Below are 22,239 nucleotides of genomic sequence, written 5' to 3' on the forward strand. Positions count from 1 at the left end.
TGACTTTTTATCAGTACGAAGAGCAATGGACTTGACTGACTGGTACGGTCGGGCCTCGGGCGCCAAGCTTAACAGGAGTAAGTCCGAGGCCCTGCCCTTGGGCCGTGGGGCGACGTGGACACAGGAGGACTAGATTTGGACTTTAAAGAAAATGATTTGAAAATTTTAGGAGTAAAATTTGACAGGGAGGGTGGAGGACAAGGAAACTGGACTGACATGTTAGGGAAAGTCAGACAAAGACTGGGCTTTTGGGGACTAAGACAACTGACGCTAGAAGGCAAGATTTTAATTTTTAAAGCAGTGATTTTACCACTAATGTTACTTGTCTGTTCTGTTTTTAGTCCCCCAAGACGATTCCTGGCCAAGTTGGAGAGGGCGGTATTTTATTTCCTGTGGGGGTCCAAGTGGGAACGACTTAAGAGGGAGGTCGTCAAAAAGAAAAAAGAGAATGGCGGGAAAGGCCTCCCAGACCCCCACCTGTTTTTAGGCAGCCGCTTTGCCGCCCTCCACATCCAGTACGCACTGACCCCATCCAGAGAACACAAGACAGCAGCCATGACCCGATTCTGGATGGGGTCATACCTAAGAAGTTTGAAAATTTTACCCATTGATCTTAAAAGTCCAGTGTCTTTTAATTTGTCAAAAGAGCATAGTTTTATTAAGAAATTTTTAAAGAAATATCTCTTAGAGACAAATGATGCCACGATTTTAACTAACCATAAGTCTCTCATCTCTCTTGTGCAGGATCGGGAATCGGTGAGTCCGGTTCCAGGCCTCACACTAGGTGAGGCCAAAGACGTTTGGAGGAACGCAGCCCACCCAGCTCTCCAGAACAGGCTTAAGGACTTGTCGTGGATGGTGGCCCATGAGATCCTCCCGGTCAGGGCGGTCATGCACTCCAGAGGCATGGCCAAAAACTCCATCTGCCCACGGTCCGGATGTGGTTCCCCGGAGACCGTCTACCATCTGCTCTGGGAGTGTGGTGCTGCGCGGGACCTGTGGGCCAAGACCAGCCCCCTGGTTTTCCCGTGCCTGCCAGCGGGTCGGGCCCAGATGGAATACAGGCTCGCCATCCTGGGGGTGGGTCAGGGCTTGAAGGAGCTAACATCAAAGCAATTCACCTCGCTCTGGCTCACCCTCAACCACATCAAGGATGCCATCTGGGCCACCAGAAACCTGCTGGTGGGGAAACGCGTTACGGTGCCCCTCCACGCGTGCAAGCAAATAGTTAGATCTACGCTGCAGGAGGCGCCGGACGTCGTCATTCGGATGGGGGGGCTGGGGTCACACCAAGAGGTCCCGGCCACCACCGACCCTGGCCGCCCGTAGATGCACCCTCACCACACCGGCTACGGGAACAGCGGGCCAGCGGGCCGGAGGAGAGGGGATCTCCGCTGGGCACTGGAAGCGAGGAGTCTGGGGCCTGTTCTGGAGACCTGGAGTGAATGGACAATCTTGATAGGGACTCACCCGCGATCCTGTACAAGAGACGTTTTATTTGGCATATTTTATTGTTTTATTGTTTTATATTTGTTTTCCTATTTATTTTAATCCATTTTACCTTTCCTTTAAAACAACACACATGTCAACATACATGGACTTTTACACAACACATCAACATAACTGATTTTTAATTGTAAATTATGTCCTTTTTGTTGTTTTAAGATATGTGTAAAAAATGTTTACACGATTTTTTATGGAAAAAAAAGAAAAAAAAAGGAACGTGAAAGAATGGAATGAAAACAATGTGACAATAAACTTTTTTCGAAAGAAAAAAAAATCTGTTCTTATCAGTTTAATATCTGATACGTGCCCTACCCGGGCACCATATATTAAATTGCTTTTTGGAGCTGGGAGATGGAATAGGGGCTTGCTCCGTCCACTCCACGCATCGACCCGGTATTGCAGTACTTCTGGGAACGGTGCACCCCCCTAAAGTGTTCAATGAAAGAAATGTTTTGGTGTTATGTGGCAGCAGGTGTTAATGGAAGTAGTGTGTATTGTCGTGTTGTAGGTGATCATATACTATACTAGTAAAGGTAGAATCGTGGTGTAAAAAAAAAAAACTCTGTTCCTATCCGTTTAATATCTGATTCGTCCACTATCCGGGGACTGCGTATTAAATAGATTTTTGGCTCACGGAGCCGGAGCATGAAAAAACAACAAAAAAGCCCGCCACTGCACATTTTTGATGTCTCTCTTATCTCTTGGAGTCTTTACTAACGAGCTGATGAGTTGAATCAGGGGTGTGTGTGTGTTTGATTGTCAAACCGTTGGTGAGGATTGCGAAGAGGGACAGGGTGCTTCTGACTGAAGGCCTGGGAATTCATACTTACCTGGCAGGGGAGACACCATGATCAGGAAGGTGGTTCACCCAGGGCGAGGCTCGGCCATTGCACTCCGGTTGTGCTGACCCCTGCGAATTCCCCAAATGTGGGAATCTCGACTGCATAATTTATGGTAGTGGGGGACTGCGTACGCGCTCTCCCCTGGACACACTGGTTAAAAGAGCAGATTGTTAAAGTTCCACTTATGTTTTTCTTCTTCTTCTTCTGATAGTTGATGACCTAGGAAGTCCAGATAATTTTAACTGCAGTGGTTGATCGGGAGATATAAAACAACCTCTGTGAAAGGAGGTTTTTTGTTTAAATGGATTTTTTTTATTCTTCTTCAAATAATCTCCAATATTTAACAAACGATTTGATTCACAGCAGTTGTCCTGGAGGCAAAGTTGTTCGTAATGAGGAGGTCTATCATGTGGTATGAATACCTTGTGCATGTGTGAAACATCATGTGATATACAGCCGTCTATGGCCGTATTCATGTTGTTGTTTTTTCTGTTTACAGCGCCACCAAGTGGCCAGTCGCCGCATCCCTTTTCACGTGACCACAGGCTGAGCCCGTACACAGGTGTACCGAGTTGGGTGTAATTGTCTCATTCCGTTGGCGAGTTATAGCCATTTAAGTAAAGCCCGCCTCGCCAACTCCCAACGTTTTGGCGTCCGGTCGCCAACGCGAATGGAAATTCCGACTTTTTTCACGATCACTGTTGGCAGTCAGACTCCAGAGAATCTTTCTGCACCGGTTTGGGTCAGATCGGGCAAAAAACCTAGGACTAGTGTGCAAAAGTAGGTTTTTCAGAAAATCCAAAATACCCGAAAATCTCGCCAGCGCGACCATCCAATCCGAGGCGTGCGTCTTGTTCGGCCCGAGCCAAGGATTCCGGTCATGTAAGACACTTGGGTCTGCGACGGACGGTCGAGGAGTTACGAGCCATTTCGTACTTTTGATCGCTGCAGCGCCACCCTGGGGCCGATCGGGGCGAGCCTTGGTGATGTTGTAGACCGGGCGGGTACTAGCATCCGTCAGAGTTTCAAGTCTCTACGACGTACGCTTTGGTCTGCCCGCTCACTTTTAGGGCAGAATGTTGATGATCCAAAATCCCAGGTTGCACTCCAGAGTGTCGTGTTGTGCACTCTGTTGTGATCCATTTTCGGTGTGACAACCAATCTGAGCTGAGCTTGTTTGTTGGCGACCTTAGACCCTCTCGCCGCGGCCCAGGTGGGCGTGGCTTTTGCCGGCTCCCCCGCCTCTGCGTCATTGTGTCATCGCTTCTCGGCCTTTTGGCTAAGATCAAGTATCTGGTCGTCAGGTGGAGTTGCGATCGCCTTTTGGAGGTTTTCTTGGCTCGAGACTTTTGTGTCGCGGGCCCCAAACTTTCAGGAGGTATATTGTTTGCTGCTGCTTTGTATTATACAGATTGTAAGGTAAGCCCTTTTTTATCCTTTTACTACCTATTTATTCTATTTATTCATTTATTTATTGTATAGTTTTAAAGCTCTTGGCTGTCGGTGCCTCCATCATGTCGGCTGCTCGTGCCGGCATGCGGAGGCACCACAGCGTGCGTTTTAGCCTTTTAGATAATGTTAAGACGGTTGAAATGTCCAGACTAGATTTTTCACGGAAGTATGTACAGAAAGCGCTAAATTACCGCCCCGGAGACTTGAATTGTATTTTTTCCCTGCCTTTTAATAAAGGCTTTGACGTTAGTTTTAGAAATGCAGCATTGCTAGCAGAATTTTGGAACCGATTTGAGAATGTAAAAACCCAATTCTCCATGTTTAAAGTTGAGAAGCTGACTGACAACACACATAAGGTGGTGATTGTTAGGATGTTCAATGAGACTGTGACTGGAGAAGACATTTGTGTATGGCTGGGTAGATTCTGCACTGTAAAGAGCCAGGCTATGAAGGTGGTGGATGAGGATGGCATCTGGAACTGTTCCTGGAGGATCCCAATCAAACAGTGGGAAGATCCCCAGGGGTACCAGGGCCTAAGACATCTGCCATCAATGATAGTTCTTGGTGAAAACAGAGGCTACATCCACTACCAGGGCATGCCCAAGCTGTGCCGCAAGTGTGGAGAGTTTGGGCACCTGGTAGAGGCTTGTGAGAAAGTGTTTTGTAGGAAATGCAGAGAAATTGGGCACACTTTTGAAGAGTGTCCCAATGGCAGAAGTTGCAACCTCTGTGGAGACTCCTCTCATCTCTACAGAGATTGTCCAAAGTCTTTTGCTAACAAAGTTAAAGCACACAAAATGGCGGTCGAGGAAAGCAGACAAAGAGATAACGAGGGGGCGGAGCAAACAAATTTAAATCTCCCGCCAAATCTGGTGAGTGCCGAAGAGAGAACAGATGGTAGAGGTAATGAAGGGGCGGAGCTAAGGAGTGAAGTACAACAGAGCGAGGAAATTCAAATTGGAACAGGTGAAGACAATACAGAGGTAAGCGAAAATGCAGGGGAGAACACAGATGAGATACAAACAAAAAGTCAATCAAGTGAGCATCTCCCCTGTGCTCAATCAATGAATAAAAAGAGAGTGGCACACTCCCCTCTCTGGAAAGAAATAGACAAAGATAAAATAGGACGATTCTCTGACTCCTCCTCGTCAGACGACTTAAATAGATTATTCCCAAGTCATACAGCAAATGAGATTTCTTTCCTAGCGATTGAGCTTAAATCATCCACTCCCAGGAGCTCACCCTGTGATTCAGAAGGAAAACCAACTCACTCCCCTGCCTCCCCTTCAATGGGAATGCAGGAAGAGTTGGTTTTACAAGAACAAATGTTTTTTAATGGATAGTATGGTTTTAAAATTTTTAAATGTTGTTTCTGTCTTCTTTTATACTCCTTTTAATGCTCATGACCATCACCATCTCAACCCTAAACGTGAGAAGTGTGAGGTCACTAACAAGAGCACAAACAGTTTTAAACTTTTTAAGTACACAACCCTCTGATGTGTTTTTATTACAGGAATGTGCCCTACCCTTTTTAAAAAACTACAAGAAGTGGGAGGATAAATGGCTGCAAGGACCCTCTATATGGAGTGGCTCAAATCAAAACAAGTCAGACGGAGTAGCCATCCTGATAAAAAACACACAGATACTGGTGAAGGGGAGCACAATATTAAGAGACGGACGGGCCCTTTTAGCCAATATGACCTTTTTAGGGAGAGATTTTAACGTACTAAACTTTTATGGGAACACAGAAAAGAATGACAGATACAGCCTTTTAGAAGATATGCAACCCCACCTTTTAGGGAGAAACCCTGTAGTTTTAGCTGGGGATTTTAATTGCATTTTAGGAAAAGGAGATAGGAGAGGAGCGGGGGAAGATTTTAAAACAGATAAAACGACACATCTACTACAGGATATATTAAAAGATTTTAGATTAACGGACTGTTTTAAGATGATGCATCCAAAAGCGGAGGGTCACACTTGGTTCAGTAGTGATGGCACCAAAGCTTCTCGAATAGATTATGTTTTTACCAGAGAGTGCCCTCCGAGAGATGCTAGAATCTCCCCTGTTTTCTTTTCTGACCACGCTATGCTGTCATGCACTCTTACACTCCCCCCAGGTGTGACGATAGGGAAGGGTCTGTGGAAGCTAAACTGCTCCCTATTACAAGACAAAGAAGTAACAAATGAATATAGGGAGCAGTTTAGGGAATGGCAGACCCTTCAAGACTTTTTTGATTCAAGAGCACAGTGGTGGGAGATGGTGAAGGAAAAGACCAAGACTTTTTTTAGATGGGCAGGAAATAGAAAGAAAACTAAGGAAAATAAAAAGATGGTGGGGTTGCAGAAAAGGCTACAACGGTATTTTAACCTTTTAAACATAGGCTTTGATTTTAATGAAGAAATCAAAGAGGTTAAAAAAGAGATGTCGGAACTGGCTGAGGTCAAAAGCAGAGGCATTATTTTTAGGAGCAAGGAGAGAGAAATCGAGGAAGGCGAAAAATGCACTAGATACTTTTTCAAGAAAATCATTGACAGAGGTGGAGCAATAGTCAAACTGAGAAATAAAGAAGGAGAAACAATGACAGACACAAAGGATATAATATCAGTGGTAGAAAGCTTTTATGAGGAACTGTATGAAGAAAAGGTAAGTGATGATAGTGTTTTAAGCGAAATTTTAACAAGCATCGAGAAAACAATTAAAGATGATATTGCCATGACAAATGATTTTAATCTCTCTGAGATGGATAAAAGTATTAAGAAATTCAAAAAAGGAAAAACTCCTGGAGTTGATGGACTTCCTCTAGAATTTTATTTGACCTTTTGGGACATTTTAAGACAAGACCTGCTGACTGTTTTTAATGACCTAGACAAGACTGACCAACTCCCTGACAGTTTTAGGACGGGTTTAATGACTTTACTTTACAAAAAAGATGACAAGACTGACATAAAAAACTGGCGTCCTATAACTCTTTTAAACTTTGATTGTAAACTTTTTAGCAAACTTTTAACAACACGCCTGTCAACCGTTTTAGGAGACCTGATCCACCCGGATCAAGCCTGTGCTGTCCCTGGGAGGAAGATCACGGACAGCCTCATTCTGATAAGAGACGCCATCTGTTATGCGAGAGACAGAAACATTCGGCTGATAGTCTTAAATTTAGACTTTGAAAAAGCATTCGACCGAGTCTCGCACCATTACTTATTTCAAGTTTTGGCAAAAATGGGGCTTCCTAGGAGATTCATAGCTTGGGTGGGACTGCTGTATAAAGACATAACCAGCAAAATCCTAGTTAACGGGAATCTTTCAAAAGCGATAGACATACGCAGTGGTGTCCGTCAGGGCTGTCCATTATCCCCTCTCCTGTATGTGGCTTGCATTGAACCCCTAGCACAGGTTTTGAGAAGGGATAGATGGATCAATGGACTGACTATACCTGGGACTGGAGGACTGACTGCAAAGACTGTTTTATACATGGATGATATCAATCTTTTATGCACGGACGTTTTATCAATACAGAGGACTATGGACTTGACAGACTGGTTTGGGAAAGCGTCGGGAGCAAGACTTAACAGAGACAAAACACAGACACAGTTTTACGGCCCCTGGAAACCCAACGAGCTTGCCGGCCTCAACTGTACTATCAAAAAGACTGACTTAAAAATACTGGGCATTAAATTTGACAGAGACGGGGGAGGGAGTGGAAATTGGCATGACGTGATGGGTAAAGCAAAGAAAAAATTGGGTTTTTGGGGATTGAGACAGTTGACTTTTGAAGGAAAGGTTTTAATCATTAAAGCTGTTATTTTACCATTGTTTTTACTGTTGTGCTCGGTTTTCTTCCCCCCCAGATTCTTTCTTGTATCCCTGGACCGTGCCATGTTCTATTTTCTGTGGGGGTCTAAGTGGGAGAGACTGAAAAGAACCACTATGAAGAAAGCACCACGAAATGGAGGAAAAGGCGTTCCGGACCTCTATGTGTTTTTAGGAGCTTTTTACACTGCACAACATATAAAATATGCCCTGACCCCATCCAAACAAGAAAAAACAGCAGCCATGGCCCGGTTTTGGATGGGGTCCTTTTTAAGAACCCACAAATTATTAAAGACAGATTTGACAAGGCCAGTTGCCTTCGACCAACCCCCAGCATACACCCACATAAAGAAGTTTTTAAAAAATTTCAATTTGGTAAAAGAAAGTGTGACTGTTTTGACTAATTGTCGCTCTATCCTCTCCCTTGTGCAGGAACGGGAACAAGTGTGTCCAGTTCGCGGGCTCACTCTAGGTGAAGCCCAAAAGGTTTGGCGAAATGTGTCCCACTCAGCTCTTCAGAACCGACACCGGGACCTGGCTTGGATGGTTGCCCATGAGATCCTCCCGGTCAGGGCCGTGATGCACTCCCGAGGCATGTCCAAGAATCCCATCTGCCCGCGGACCGGGTGTGGCGCGCCCGAGACCGTGAGGCACGCCCTCTGGGAGTGCAGCGCTGTGAGGGACCTGTGGGCGACAGCTGGCCCCCTGCAATTCCCGTACCTGCCAGTAGGGGGGGTCCCAGACTACCCTATGGGGAGAGGAGGGGTGAGCCAAGAGGACATCCGAGCAAATACACCACCTAAGCTCTGGCTCACCATCCTCTGCATAAAAGACGCCATTTGGACCTCCAGAAACCTACTGGTAGGGAAGCGCATGCAGGTGCCCCTCCACGCCACTATCCAGCTGGCCAAATCAAGGCTGCAGGGTTACACCGCATGTCGCCATTCGGAGGTGGGGGTCAGAGCTTCACAGGAAAAGGTCCCCATAGCCACGAGCCCTGACTGCCCGCAGATGCCCCCCAACACCCTAGGCGGAGCAGCGGTGCCACGGTTAAAGAGGATCTCCTCCGGGCCCAGAAGGGCTGGGTCTCTGGGACTGGTTCCGAAGAGCTGAGTGGAGGTTTTAAAACGGTTATAAGGACATACCCGCCCCTGCACAACGGAAGAGAGAGCTTTTAAAGTCTGTTTTTATTATTTTATTTGTTTATTTATTCTATTTTTCTTGTCTACCATATTTATTCATTTTTTACGTATATATTTATATATGAACACATAATTGTTTTTACTGTTGCTTGGAAAAACAAAATGAGCATGTGAACATCCTGGAAAAAATAATAATAATGAAATGACGTGTAAATGAATGAAATGGCACAATAAAAAAAATGTCAAAAAAAAAATCTGTTCTTATCTTTTATCTTTCTTAAAATCTTTTAAGTCAGATGTGTTTTTATTGCAAGAATGTGGCCTGCCTTTTTTAACAAATTACAGGAAGTGGGAGGAGACTTGGACCCCAGGACATTCCATCTGGAGTGGGTCCAATTTGAACAAAAATGACGGAGTTGCTATTTTAATCAACAATCCCAACATTTTGGTGAAGGGCAGCACTGTGGTGAGGGATGGGCGGGCAATTTTAGCTAATCTGACTTTTTTAGGTAAGGATTTTAACATTTTAAATGTGTATGGTTTTACGGACAAAAATAACAGGTATGAGCTTTTAGAAGACCTGCAGCCCCACATGTTAGGTAGGGCCCCCCTAGTGGTAGCAGGGGATTTTAATTGTGTTTTAAACAAGAAAGACAGGAAGAGGGTATGAGATGATTTTAAGGTTGACAAAACATCGGTTTTATTGCAGGATTTAGTTAGAGATTTTAAACTAGTAGACTGTTTTAAAGCAATGCATCAGAGAGAGGAGGGCTTCACCTGGTTCAGTGGTGACGGCACCAGAGCCTCTCGCATTGACTACATTTTTACACGGGACTGCCTGCCAACCGATGCAACATTAACCCCCCTCTTTTTCTCAGATCACACAATGTTTTCATGCACCCTTTCACTACCCACCGGTGTGACAGTAGGGGGAGGGCTGTGGAAGCTAAACTGCTCCCTTTTGGAAGATAAAGAAGTAGTTAGTGAGTACAGGGAGCAGTTCAGCCAATGGCAGACCCTCCAAGACTTTTACGACTCACGTGCACAGTGGTGGGAGATGGTGAAGGAACGGACAAGACAGTTTTTTAAAAAGATAGGAAAAAATAAAAAGAATAAATTAAATCGATGCATGATGGGGCTGCAAAAACGATTACAGAGGTATTTTAATCTTTTAAATGATGGGTTTGATTTTAGTGAAGAAATTAAAGAAATAAAGCAAGAAATGTCAGTTTTATCCGAAAGCCAAAGCAAAGGTGTCATTTTAAGGAGCAGGGAGAGGGAGATAGAGGAAGGTGAAAGGTGTACCAGGTATTTTTTAAAAAAGATTATTTCACGGGGTGGGGCAATTACTGTTTTGAAAAGTGGAGGAAGGGAGGTTTACACTACAAAAGAAATTTTAAAGGAAACTGAAGTATTTTATGAAAACCTATACAACACCAAAGAAGTTCACAATGACACATTAAGGGAAGTTTTAGAGTTTTTAGAAAAGAAAGTCGACAGTGAATGTACAATTTTATCTCAAGATTTTACCATTTTAAAAATTCACAAAGCTCTTAAAAGTTTTAAACGAGGAAAGTCCCCTGGTGCAGACGGACTTCCTCTGGAGTTTTATTTAACTTTTTGGGATATTTTAGCGTTTGACTTACTGACTGTTTTCAAAGAATTCGAGACTCTTGAAAGACTTCCTGACAGTTTTAGAATAGGGATAGTTTCACTTTTACACAAAAAGAGAAGTGGTGAAGAAAAAAAGAGAGAATGGCGGAAAAGGGCTCCCAGACCCCCACCTGTTTTTAGGCAGCCGCTTCACTGCCCTCCACATTAAATACGCCCTGACCCCATCCAGAGAACACAAGACAGCAGCCATGACCCGATTCTGGATGGGGTCGTACCTAAGATCTTTGAAAATTTTACCAGTTGATCTTAAATGTCCAGTGTCTTTTAATCTGTCAAAAGAACATCTTTTTATTAAGAAATTTTTAAAGAAATATATTTTAGAGACAAATGATGCCACCATTTTAACTAACCATAAGTCTCTTATCTCTCTTGTGCAGGATCGAGAATCGGTGAGTCCGGTTCCAGGCCTCACACTAGGTGAGGCCAAAGACGTTTGGAGGAACGCAGCCCACCCAGCTCTCCAGAACAGGCTTAAGGACTTGTCGTGGATGGTGGCTCATGAGATCCTCCCGGTCAGGGCGGTCATGCACTCCAGAGGCATGGCCAAAAACTCCACCTGCCCACGGTCCGGATGTGGTTCCCCGGAGACCGTCTACCATCTGCTCTGGGAGTGCGGCGCTGCGCGGGACCTGTGGGCCAAGACCGGCCCCCTGTTTTTCCCGTGCCTGCCAGCGGGTGGGGCCCAGGTGGACTACAAGCTCGCCATCCTGGGGGTGGGTCAGGGCTTGAAGGAGCTTACATCACCCCAATTCTCCTCGCTCTGGCTCACCCTAAACGTGATCAAGGATGCCATCTGGGTCACCAGAAACCTGCTGGTGGGGAAACGCGTTACGGTTTCCCTCCACGCGTGCAAGCAACTGGTAAAATCAACGCTGCAGGAGGCGCCGGACGTTGTCATTCGGATGGGGGGGCCGGGCCACACGGGGAAGGTCCCGGCCGCCACCGACCCTGGCCGCCCGTAGATGCACCCTCACCACACCGGCTACGGGAACAGCGGGCCAGCGGGCCGGAGGAGAGGGGATCTCCGCTGGGCACCGGAAGCGGGGAGTCTGGAGCCTGTTCTGGAGACCTGGAGTGAATGGACAATCTTGATAGGGACTCACCCCCGATCCTGTACAAGAGGAGATGTTTTATTTGGCATGTTTTATTGTTTTATAATTTTATTCCTATTTACTTCAATCCATTTACCTTTCTTTTAAAACAACACACACAAACATACATGGACTTTTGCACGACACACGACCAAAACATAAAACTGATTTTTAACCGTTAATTGTCATTTTGGTTTTAAGACATGTTTTGTTTTAAATATGTGATTTTTAAGAGAGGAAAGAAAAAGAAAAAAATGTGGAAATGGGAAAAATGGAAAAAATTGTGACAATAAACTTTTTTCGAAAGAAATCTGTTCTTATCAGTTTAATATCTGATACGTGCCCTACCCGGGCACCATATATTAAATTGCTTTTTGGAGCTGGGAGATGGAATAGGGGCTTGCTCCGTCCACTCCACGCATCGACCCGGTATTGCAGTACTTCTGGGAACGGTGCACCCCCCTAAAGTGTTTAATGAAAGAAATGTTTTGGTGTTATGTGGCAGCAGGTGTTAATGGAAGTAGTGTGATTGTCAGGATGTTTAATGAAACTGTGAATGGGGAGGACATTTGTGTCTGGTTGGGCAGATTTTGCACTGTTCGGGGGCAACCAGTCAAAGTGTTAGATGAAGATGGTATCTGGAATTGCTCCTGGCGTATTCCCATTAAACAATGGGAAGACGCCGGGGGCTACCAGGGCCTGAAGCATCTGCCTTCAATGATTGTGTTGGGAGAGAACAGAGGCTACATTCACTATCAAGGAATGCCTAAACTGTGTAGGAAGTGTGGGAGAATGGGGCATTTAGCCGATGCATGCAAGGAATTAACATGTGGGAAGTGCAGAGGAATTGGTCACATTTTTGAAGAATGTACCATTGGCAGAAGGTGTAATCTTTGTGGTGAAACCAACCATCTCTACAGAGATTGCCCTAAAAGTTTTGCCAACAAATTGAAAGGCAACAAAATGGCCGCCCCACATATGGAACACACAAAAGAACAAAGAGAGGAGGAGGTGGGCCCTGAGGTTTTGGCGGGAATTTCAAATTCCCAGCCAGCCTCAGGGATTGGACAAGGAGGAGGAAGTGGGGCGGCCTCATTTTTTGAGCCATCAATTATAACAGAACAGAGGGAGGAAACCACTCCCCAGCAAGACACAAGTGAAAACAAAATGGAGGATGGGGTGGAGGAAACGGTTTCCTCCCTAGAAACCGTGTCGGAGGCTAGTGTGTCAACTAGTGGGAGTGAAATAATTTGTTCTCTCCCTAATGCTCAAGTGCAGAAAAGAACTGCGAGATCTCCTCTGGTTCCAACAGAGGAGAAAAAGCTGCGGGTAGCGCATCGGCTAGATAGTTCCCCCATTGAAGATCTAGACCGTATGTGGCCCGCAGAATCTCCTAATGAAGTCTCCTTTCTGAATTTTAAGCTAAGAACATCGTCGCCAAAGGAATCGCAAGCGGCTCTCTCTGCGAGCCCTGAAGCGTCAAGCACTTGCCCCCTTGATTCCAGGTTTTCTGGGGAAAAGGAAAGGCAAGTGCAACAAGAAATAACATGATTTTAACTATATCTCTGTAGTCACCTTGTTGATTTTAAATGTCTCATACCCTTTTAACCATACTGCTCATGGCTCTCACTATCTCCACTATCAATGTGAGAAGTGTGAAGAGCAATATACGAGCACAGAGCGTTTTATCCCTTTTAAAATCTTTTAAGTCAGATGTGTTTTTATTGCAAGAATGTGGTCTGCCTTTTTTAACAAATTACAGGAAGTGGGAGGAGATTTGGACCCCAGGACTTTCCATCTGGAGTGGGTCCAATTTTAACAAAAACGACGGTGTTGCTATTTTAATAAAAAATCCCCATGTTTTGGTGAAGGGCAGCACTGTGGTGAGGGACGGGCGGGCAATTTTAGCAAACTTGACTTTCTTAGATAAGGATTTTAACGTTCTTAATGTTTATGGTTTTACGGAAAAACATGAAAGATATGAGCTTTTAGAAGATTTGCAACCCCACATGCTGGGTAGGGTTCCCCTCGTGGTTGCAGGGGATTTTAACTGTGTCTTAACTCAGAGAGATAGGAAGAGGGTAGAAGATTTTAAAATTGACAAAACATCGGTTTTATTGCAAAATTTAGTCAGAGATTTTAACTTAGTCGACTGTTTTAAAACATTGCATCAAAGAGAGGAGGGCTTCACCTGGTTCAGTGGTGACGGCACCAGGGCCTCTCGAATCGACTACATTTTTACAAGGGACTGCTCGCCAACCGATGCTACATTATCCCCCCTCTTCTTTTCTGACCACATGATGCTATCCTGCACCCTTTCACTGCCCTCGGGTGTGACAGTAGGAGGAGGGCTGTGGAAGTTGAACTGCTCTCTGTTGGAGGATGAGGAGGTTGTTAGAGAATACAGAGAGCAGTTCAACCGATGGCAGACCCTCCAAGACTTATATGACTCACGGGCACAGTGGTGGGAAATGGTGAAGGAGAGGACGAGACTGTTTTTTAAGAAAATTGGAAAAGAAAAAAAGAAAAAAGAAAATAGATGCATGATGGGGTTGCAAAAACGACTGCAGAGGTATTTTAATCTTTTAAATATTGGGTTTGATTTTAGTGAAGAAATAAAAGCAGTAAAACAAGAAATGTCAGTTTTAGCCCAAATTCAAAGTAAAGGTGTCATTTTAAGGAGTAGAGAACAAGAGATTGAAGAAGGTGAAAAGTGTACAAGATATTTTTTTAAGAAGATCATAACGAGGGGAGGGGCTATGACAAATTTGAAATCAGATGGTAAGGTAGTAAATGAAACGGAAGATATTTTAAGAGGGGTGGACAAATTTTACAGGGATTTATATGACCAAAAAGAAGTACACGAAGACAGCTTGATGGAAGTTTTAAACTTTTTAGACAAAAAACTCCAGAGCCAATGTGCACTTTTAAGACAGGATTTTACAATTTTAGAAATACAAAAAGCTCTCAAAGGTTTTAAGCGGGGAAAGTCCCCAGGACTAGACGGACTACCACTTGAATTTTACTTGACCTTTTGGGACGTTTTAGCACATGACTTACTGACCGTTTTTAAAGAATTTGACACCCTGAACAGACTTCCAGACAGCTTTAGAATAGGGATAGTGACACTACTACACAAGAAGGGCGACAAGACTGACTTAAAGAATTGGCGACCCATTACTCTTTTAAACGTTGATTGTAAACTTTTTAGCAAAATTTTAGCCACACGTATGTCGACAGTTTTAGCGGACGTAATCCACCCGGATCAAGCATGCGCCGTGCCCGGAAGGAAGATCACGGACAGCCTGGTGCTGATCCGAGATGCCATCTGTTACGCGAGAGACAGAAACATTCAGCTAGTAGTCCTAAATTTAGACTTTGAAAAGGCATTCGACCGCATCTCGCACCAGTTCCTTTTTAAGGTACTGGAAAAAATGGGGTTTCCAGGGAGGTTTATAGCCTGGGTGGGACTGCTGTACAACAGTCTGGTCAGCAGAATTGTAGTTAACGGGCATCTTACCAAAGCTGTAAATATCCACAGCGGCGTCCGTCAGGGGTGTCCTTTATCTCCCCTCTTGTATGTGGCCTGCATTGAGCCACTGGCACAAATCTTGAGAAGGGACAAATGGATTAAAGGACTAAACATTCCAGGGACTGGTGGACTGACGGCAACCTGCGTTTTATATATGGATGACGTGACCCTTTTAGCTACTGACATTTTATCGGTACGAAGAGCAATGGACTTGACTGACTGGTACGGTCGGGCCTCGGGCGCCAAGCTCAATAGGAGCAAGTCTGAGGCCCAGCTCTTCGGGCCGTGGGGGAACGTTGACACAGGTGGGCTAGATTTGGATTTTAAAGACAATGATTTGAAAATTTTAGGTGTAAAATTTGACAGAGAGGGGGGAGGACAGGGAAACTGGACTGACATGTTAGGGAAAGTTAGGCAAAGACTTGGCTTTTGGGGACTAAGACAACTGACGTATGAAGGCAAGATTTTAATTTTTAAATCCGTGATTTTACCGCTGATTTTACTTGTCTGTTCTGTTTTTAGTCCCCCACGAAGTTTCCTGATCAACCTGGAGAGGGCAGTGTTTTATTTCCTGTGGGGGTCCAAGTGGGAGCGACTCAAAAGAGACGTTTTGAAGAAAAAAAAAGAGAATGGCGGGAAAGGCCTCCCAGACCCCCACCTGTTTTTAGGCAGCCGCTTCACCGCCCTCCACATCAAATATGCTCTGACCCCATCCAGAGAAAACAAGACAGCAGCCATGACTCGATTCTGGATGGGGTCATACCTAAGAACTTTGAAAATTTTACCGGTGGATCTTAAATGTCCAGTGTCTTTTAACCTGTCAAAAGAACTTAAAGAAATACCTTTTAGAGACAAATGATGCCACCATTTTAACTAACCACAAGTCCCTTATCTCTCTTGTGCAGGATCGAGAATCGGTGAGTCCGGTTCCAGGCCTCACACTAGGTGAGGCCAAAGACGTTTGGAGGAACGCAGCCCACCCAGCTCTCCAGAACAGGCTTAAGGACTTGTCGTGGATGGTGGCTCATGAGATCCTCCCGGTCAGGGCGGTTATGCACTCCAGAGGCATGGCCAAAAATTCCATCTGCCCACGGTCCGGGTGTGGTTCCCCGGAGACCGTCTACCATCTGCTCTGGGAGTGCGGCGCTGCGCGGGACCTGTGGGCCAAGACCGGCCCCCTGTTTTTCCCGTGCCTGCCAGCGGGTGGGGCCCAGGTGGACTACAAGCTCGCCATCCTGGGGGTGGGTCAGGGCTTGAAGGAGCTTACACCACCCCAATTCTCCTCGCTCTGGCTCACCCTAAACGTGATCAAGGATGCCATCTGGGTCACCAGAAACCTGCTGGTGGGTAAACGCGTTACGGTGCCCCTCCACGCGTGCGAGCGACTGGTAAAATCAACGCTGCAGGAGGCGCCGGACGTCGTCATTCGGATGGGGGGGCCGGGCCACACGGGGAAGGTCCCAGCCGCCACCGACCCGGGCCACACGGGGAAGGTCCCGGCCGCCACCGACCCTGGCCGCCCGTAGATGCACCCTCACCACACCGGCTACGGGAACAGCGGGCCAGCGGGCCGGAGGAGAGGGGATCTCCGCTGGGCACCGGAAGCGGGGAGTCTGGGGCCTGTTCTGGAGACCTGGAGTGAATGGACAATCTTTATAGGGACTCACCCTCGATCCTGTACAAGAGATGTTTTATTTGGCATGTTTTATTTGTTTTAATTGCATTTATTTTCATCCATTTAACTTTCTTTTAAACAACAAATATCAACATACATGGACTTTTACACTACACACCACAAAAAACTGATTTTTAAATGTTAAACGCGTAATTTTTGTTTTAAAAATATGTGATTTTTAAGAAAGGAAAAGAATGTGGAAATGGAAATAATCTGTGACAATAAACTTTTTTCGAAAGAAAAATCTGTTCTTATCAGTTTAATATCTGATACGTGCCCTACCCGGGCACCATATATTAAATTGCTTTTTGGAGCTGGGAGATGGAATAGGGGCTTGCTCCGTCCACTCCACGCATCGACCCGGTATTGCAGTACTTCTGGGAACGGTGCACCCCCCTAAAGTGTTCAATGAAAGAAATGTTTTGGTGTTATGTGGCAGCAGGTGTTAATGGAAGTAGTGTGTATTGTCGTGTTGTAGGTGATCATATACTATACTAGTAAAGGTAGAATCGTGGTGTAAAAAAAAAAAACTCTGTTCCTATCCGTTTAATATCTGATTCGTCCACTATCCGGGGACTGCGTATTAAATAGATTTTTGGCTCACGGAGCTGGAGCATGAAAAAACAACAAAAAAGCCAGCCACTGCACATTTTTGATGTCTCTCTTATCTCTTGGAGTCTTTACTAACGAGCTGATGAGTTGAATCAGGGGTGTGTGTTTGATTGTCAAACCGTTGGTGAGGATTGCGAAGAGGGACAGGGTGCTTCTGACTGAAGGCCTGGGAATTCATACTTACCTGGCAGGGGAGACACCATGATCAGGAAGGTGGTTCACCCAGGGCGAGGCTCGGCCATTGCACTCCGGTTGTGCTGACCCCTGCGAATTCCCCAAATGTGGGAATCTCGACTGCATAATTTATGGTAGTGGGGGACTGCGTACACGCTCTCCCCTGGACACACTGGTTAAAAGAGCAGATTGTTAAAGTTCCACTTATGTTTTTCTTCTTCTTCTGATAGTTGATGACCTAGGAAGTCCAGATAATTTTAACTGCAGTGGTTGATCGGGAGATATAAAACAACCTCTGTGAAAGGAGGTTTTTTCTTTTTTGTTTAAATGGATTTGTTTTATTCTTCTTCAAATAATCTCCAATATTTAACAAACGATTTGATTCACAGCAGTTGTCCTGGAGGCAAAGTTGTTCGTAATGAGGAGGTCTATCATGTGGTATGAATACCTTGTGCATGTGTGAAACATCATGTGATATCCAGCCGTCTATGGCCGTATTCATGTTGTTGTTTTTTCTGTTTACAGCGCCACCAAGTGGCCAGTCGCTGCATCCCTTTTCACGTGACCACAGGCTGAGCCCGTACACAGGTGTACCGAGTTGGGAGTAATTGTCTCATTCCGTTGGCGAGTTATAGCCATTTAAGTAAAGCCCGCCTCGCCAACTCCCAACGTTTTGGCGTCCGGTCGCCAACGCGAATGGAAATTCCGACTTTTTTCACGATCACTGTTGGCAGTCAGACTCCAGAGAATCTTTCTGCACCGGTTTGGGTCAGATCGGGCAAAAAACCTAGGACTAGTGTGCAAAAGTAGGTTTTTCAGAAAATCCAAAATACCCGAAAATCTCGCCAGCGCGACCATCCAATCCGAGGCGTGCGTCTTGTTCGGCCCGAGCCAAGGATTCTCAGTAATGAGACAGTGACTGGGGAGGACATTTGTGTCTGGCTGGGTAGATTTTGCACAGTTCGAAGCCAGCCAGTCAAGGTTTTAGATGAGGATGGTATTTGGACATGCTCCTGGCGAATTCCCATTAAACAATGGGAAGACGCTGGGGGCTACCAGGGCCTGAAGCATCTGCCTTCTATGATAGTGTTGGGCGAGAACAGAGGCTACATACACTACCAGGGTATGCCCAAATTATGTAGAAAATGTGGAAAGTTTGGGCACTTAGCTGAAGCATGCCAGGAAATGATATGTGGGAAATGCAGAGAAATTGGTCATACTTTTGAAGAGTGTACCAATGGCAGGCGGTGCAACCTCTGTGGGGAGTCATCCCATCTCTACAGAGATTGCCCAAAAAGTTTTGCCAACAAACTTAAAGGACACAAAATGGCCGCCCCACATGTGGAACAAACAAAAGAACAAAGGAAGGAGGAGGCGGTCCCTGAGGTTTTGGCGGGAAATTCTATTTCCCAGCCAGCCTCAGGGAGTGGGCAGGAGGAAGGAAGTGGGGCGGCCACAGGGGCGGAGTCAAGTTTTAACAGCGAACAGAGTGAGGAAGCCGTTCCCGAAAAAGAGAAAAGTGGAAACAAAATGGAGGAGGAGGAGGATGTAACGGCTTCCTCCCTCTACACCGTATCGGAGGTTAGTGTGGTGGATAGTGGGGATGAAACCGAGGGTTCACTCCCCAATGCTCAAGTGCAGAAAAGGTCTGCGAGATCTCCTCTGCTTCAAACAGAGGAGAAAAGGCTGCGGGCATCGCATCGGCTAGATAGTTCCTCTTCGGTAGATCTAGACCGTATGTGGCCCGCAGAATCTCCCAATGAAGTCTCCTTTTTGCACGTTAAGCTAAGAACATCGTCACCGAAGGAGCCACAAGAGGCTCTCTCTGTGGACTCCGAGGCGGCAAGCATTTGCCCTCCTGATCCCAGTTTTTCTGGGGAAAAGGAGAAGCAAGTGCTACATGACATAACATGATTTTAATGTAACTTTCTGCAGTCTTTTGGTTTTATTCTTCTATTAATGCTTGTAATTTTAAGCATACTGCTCATGGCACTCACTATCTCTACAATCAATGTGAGAAGTATGAAGTCTACGTTGCAAGCACAGAGTGTGTTATCCCTTTTAAAATCTTTTAAGTCAGATGTGTTTTTATTGCAAGAATGTGGTTTGCCTTTTTTAACAAATTACAGGAAGTGGGAGGAGATTTGGACCCCAGGATTTTCCATTTGGAGTGGGTCCAATTTTAACAAAAATGACGGTGTTGCTATTTTAATCAAAAATCCCAACCTTTTGGTGAAGGGCATCACTGTGGTGAGGGACGGGCGGGCAATTTTAGCAAATCTGACTTTTTTAGGTAAGGATCTTAACATTTTAAATATGTATGGTTTTACTGAAAAAAATAACAGGTATGAGCTTTTAGAAGACCTGCAACCCCACATGCTAGGCAGGGCTCCCCTAGTGGTAGCAGGGGATTTTAATTGTGTATTATCAAAAAAGGACAGAAGGAGGGTAGGAGAGGATTTTAAGGTCGACAAGACATCGGTTTTATTACAAAATATAGTCAAAGATTTTAAGTTAGTTGACTGTTTTAAAATAATGCATCAAAGAGAGGAGGGCTTCACCTGGTTCAGTGGTGACGGTGCCAGAGCCTCTCGAATTGACTATGTTTTTACAAGGGACCTCCCGCCGACCGATGCTACATTGACCCCCCTCTTTTTTTCCGACCACATGATGCTGTCTTGCACTCTTTCACTTCCCACGGGTGTGACTGTAGGGGGAGGGCTGTGGAAGCTGAACTGTTCCCTATTAGAGGACGAGGAAGTGGTTATCGAGTATAGGGAGCAGTTCAGCCAATGGCAGACCCTCCAGGACTTTTACGACTCACGAGCACAGTGGTGGGAGATGGTGAAACAAAGGACAGGACGGTTTTTTAAACAAATTGGAAAGGAAAAGAAGAATAAAGAAAAAAGACGCATGATGGGGTTGCAAAAAAGACTGCAGAGATATTTTAACCTTTTAAACAATGGATTGGATTTTACAAATGAAATAAAAGAAGTAAAGAAAGAAATGTCAGACCTGTCTGAAACAAAGAGCAAAGGTGTTATTTTAAGATGTAGAGAAAGGGAGTTAGAAGAAGGAGAGAAGTGTACCAGGTATTTTTTTAAAAAGACAATAGCTCGGGGAGGGTCGATCAATACTTTAAAAACTTTTAGAGGGGGGGAAGTAAATACAACTGATCTGATTTTAGGGGAAATTGAAAGTTTTTACAGTAATTTATACGGCACTAAAGAGGTACACAATGGCATCTTAGAGGAAGTTTTAGGGTTTTTAGATAAAAAAGTTAAGAGTCCAGATGTGCTTTTATCCCAGGATTTTACTCTTTTAGAAATGGAAAAAGCTTTAAAGGGTTTTAAGAAGGGGAAGTCCCCGGGCATGGACGGACTCCCCTTTGAGTTTTATCTGACTTTCTGGGATATTTTAGCACACGACTTACTTACAGTTTTTAAAGAATTTGAGACTCTTGACAGACTTCCAGACAGCTTTAGAGTAGGGATAGTTACATTACTGTACAAAAAAGGAGACAAGACTGACTTGAGAAACTGGCGACCAATCACTCTTTTAAATTATGATTGTAAACTTTTTAGTAAGATTTTAGCTACACGCATGTCGACTGTTTTAGAGGACGTAATCCACCTGGATCAAGCTTGCGCGGTGCCCGGCAGGAAGATCACGGACAGCCTGGTACTGATCAGAGACGCCATCTGTTTTGCGAGAGACAGAAACATTCGGCTAGTAGTCCTAAATTTAGATTTTGAAAAAGCTTTTGACCGCGTCTCGCACCAGTACCTGCTTCAGGTACTGGGAAAAATGGGCTTTCCTGGGAGGTTAATAGCCTGGGTGGGATTGCTGTACAACGATCTGTCTAGCAGAATTTTGGTTAATGGGCATTTATCCAAAGCTGTAAAACTCCACAGCGGCGTCCGTCAGGGGTGTCCTTTATCTCCCCTTCTGTATGTGGCTTGTATTGAGCCACTGGCACAAATCTTGAGAAGGGATAAATGGATTAAAGGACTAGACATCCCAGGAACTGGTGGACTGACGGCGACCTGTGTTTTATATATGGATGACGTGACCCTTTTAACGACTGACTTTTTATCAGTACGAAGAGCAATGGACTTGACTGACTGGTACGGTCGGGCCTCGGGCGCCAAGCTTAACAGGAGTAAGTCCGAGGCCCTGCTCTTCGGGCCGTGGGGCGACGTGGACACAGGAGGACTAGATTTGGACTTTAAAGAAAATGATTTGAAAATTTTAGGAGTAAAATTTGACAGGGAGGGTGGAGGACAAGGAAACTGGACTGACATGTTAGGGAAAGTCAGACAAAGACTGGGCTTTTGGGGACTAAGACAACTGACGCTAGAAGGCAAGATTTTAATTTTTAAAGCAGTGATTTTACCACTAATGTTACTTGTCTGTTCTGTTTTTAGTCCCCCAAGACGATTCCTGGCCAAGTTGGAGAGGGCGGTATTTTATTTCCTGTGGGGGTCCAAGTGGGAACGACTTAAGAGGGAGGTCGTCAAAAAGAAAAAAGAGAATGGCGGGAAAGGCCTCCCAGACCCCCACCTGTTTTTAGGCAGCCGCTTTGCCGCCCTCCACATCCAGTACGCACTGACCCCATCCAGAGAACACAAAACAGCAGCCATGACCCGATTCTGGATGGGGTCATACCTAAGAAGTTTGAAAATTTTACCCATTGATCTTAAAAGTCCAGTGTCTTTTAATTTGTCA

The 22,239-nt window shown here is 45.2% G+C and overlaps 2 non-coding genes and 3 pseudogenes across 2 annotated transcripts; all 5 read left to right on the forward strand.

Annotated features, from left to right (window-relative positions):
- Positions 1-1,755: 1,755 nt before the first annotated feature.
- Positions 1,756-1,933, forward strand: LOC130104273 (U2 spliceosomal RNA; annotated as a pseudogene).
- Positions 1,934-2,328: 395 nt separating this feature from the next.
- Positions 2,329-2,492, forward strand: LOC130104245 (U1 spliceosomal RNA). The gene has a single exon (XR_008809455.1). It is a non-coding gene; the product is annotated as a U1 spliceosomal RNA (small nuclear RNA).
- A 9,315-nt stretch (positions 2,493-11,807) lies between these two features.
- On the forward strand, positions 11,808-11,981 carry LOC130104288 (U2 spliceosomal RNA; annotated as a pseudogene).
- Positions 11,982-16,946: 4,965 nt separating this feature from the next.
- On the forward strand, positions 16,947-17,122 carry LOC130104269 (U2 spliceosomal RNA; annotated as a pseudogene).
- A 391-nt stretch (positions 17,123-17,513) lies between these two features.
- LOC130104250 (U1 spliceosomal RNA) lies at positions 17,514-17,677 on the forward strand. The gene has a single exon (XR_008809461.1). It is a non-coding gene; the product is annotated as a U1 spliceosomal RNA (small nuclear RNA).
- The last annotated feature ends 4,562 nt before the right edge of the window (positions 17,678-22,239 follow it).

Source organism: Rhinichthys klamathensis, unplaced genomic scaffold, assembly GCF_029890125.1.
Source record: "Rhinichthys klamathensis goyatoka isolate OS25496 unplaced genomic scaffold, OSU_Roscu_1.1 h1tg000306l_1, whole genome shotgun sequence".
Taxonomy (NCBI): Eukaryota; Metazoa; Chordata; class Actinopteri; order Cypriniformes; family Leuciscidae; genus Rhinichthys; species Rhinichthys klamathensis.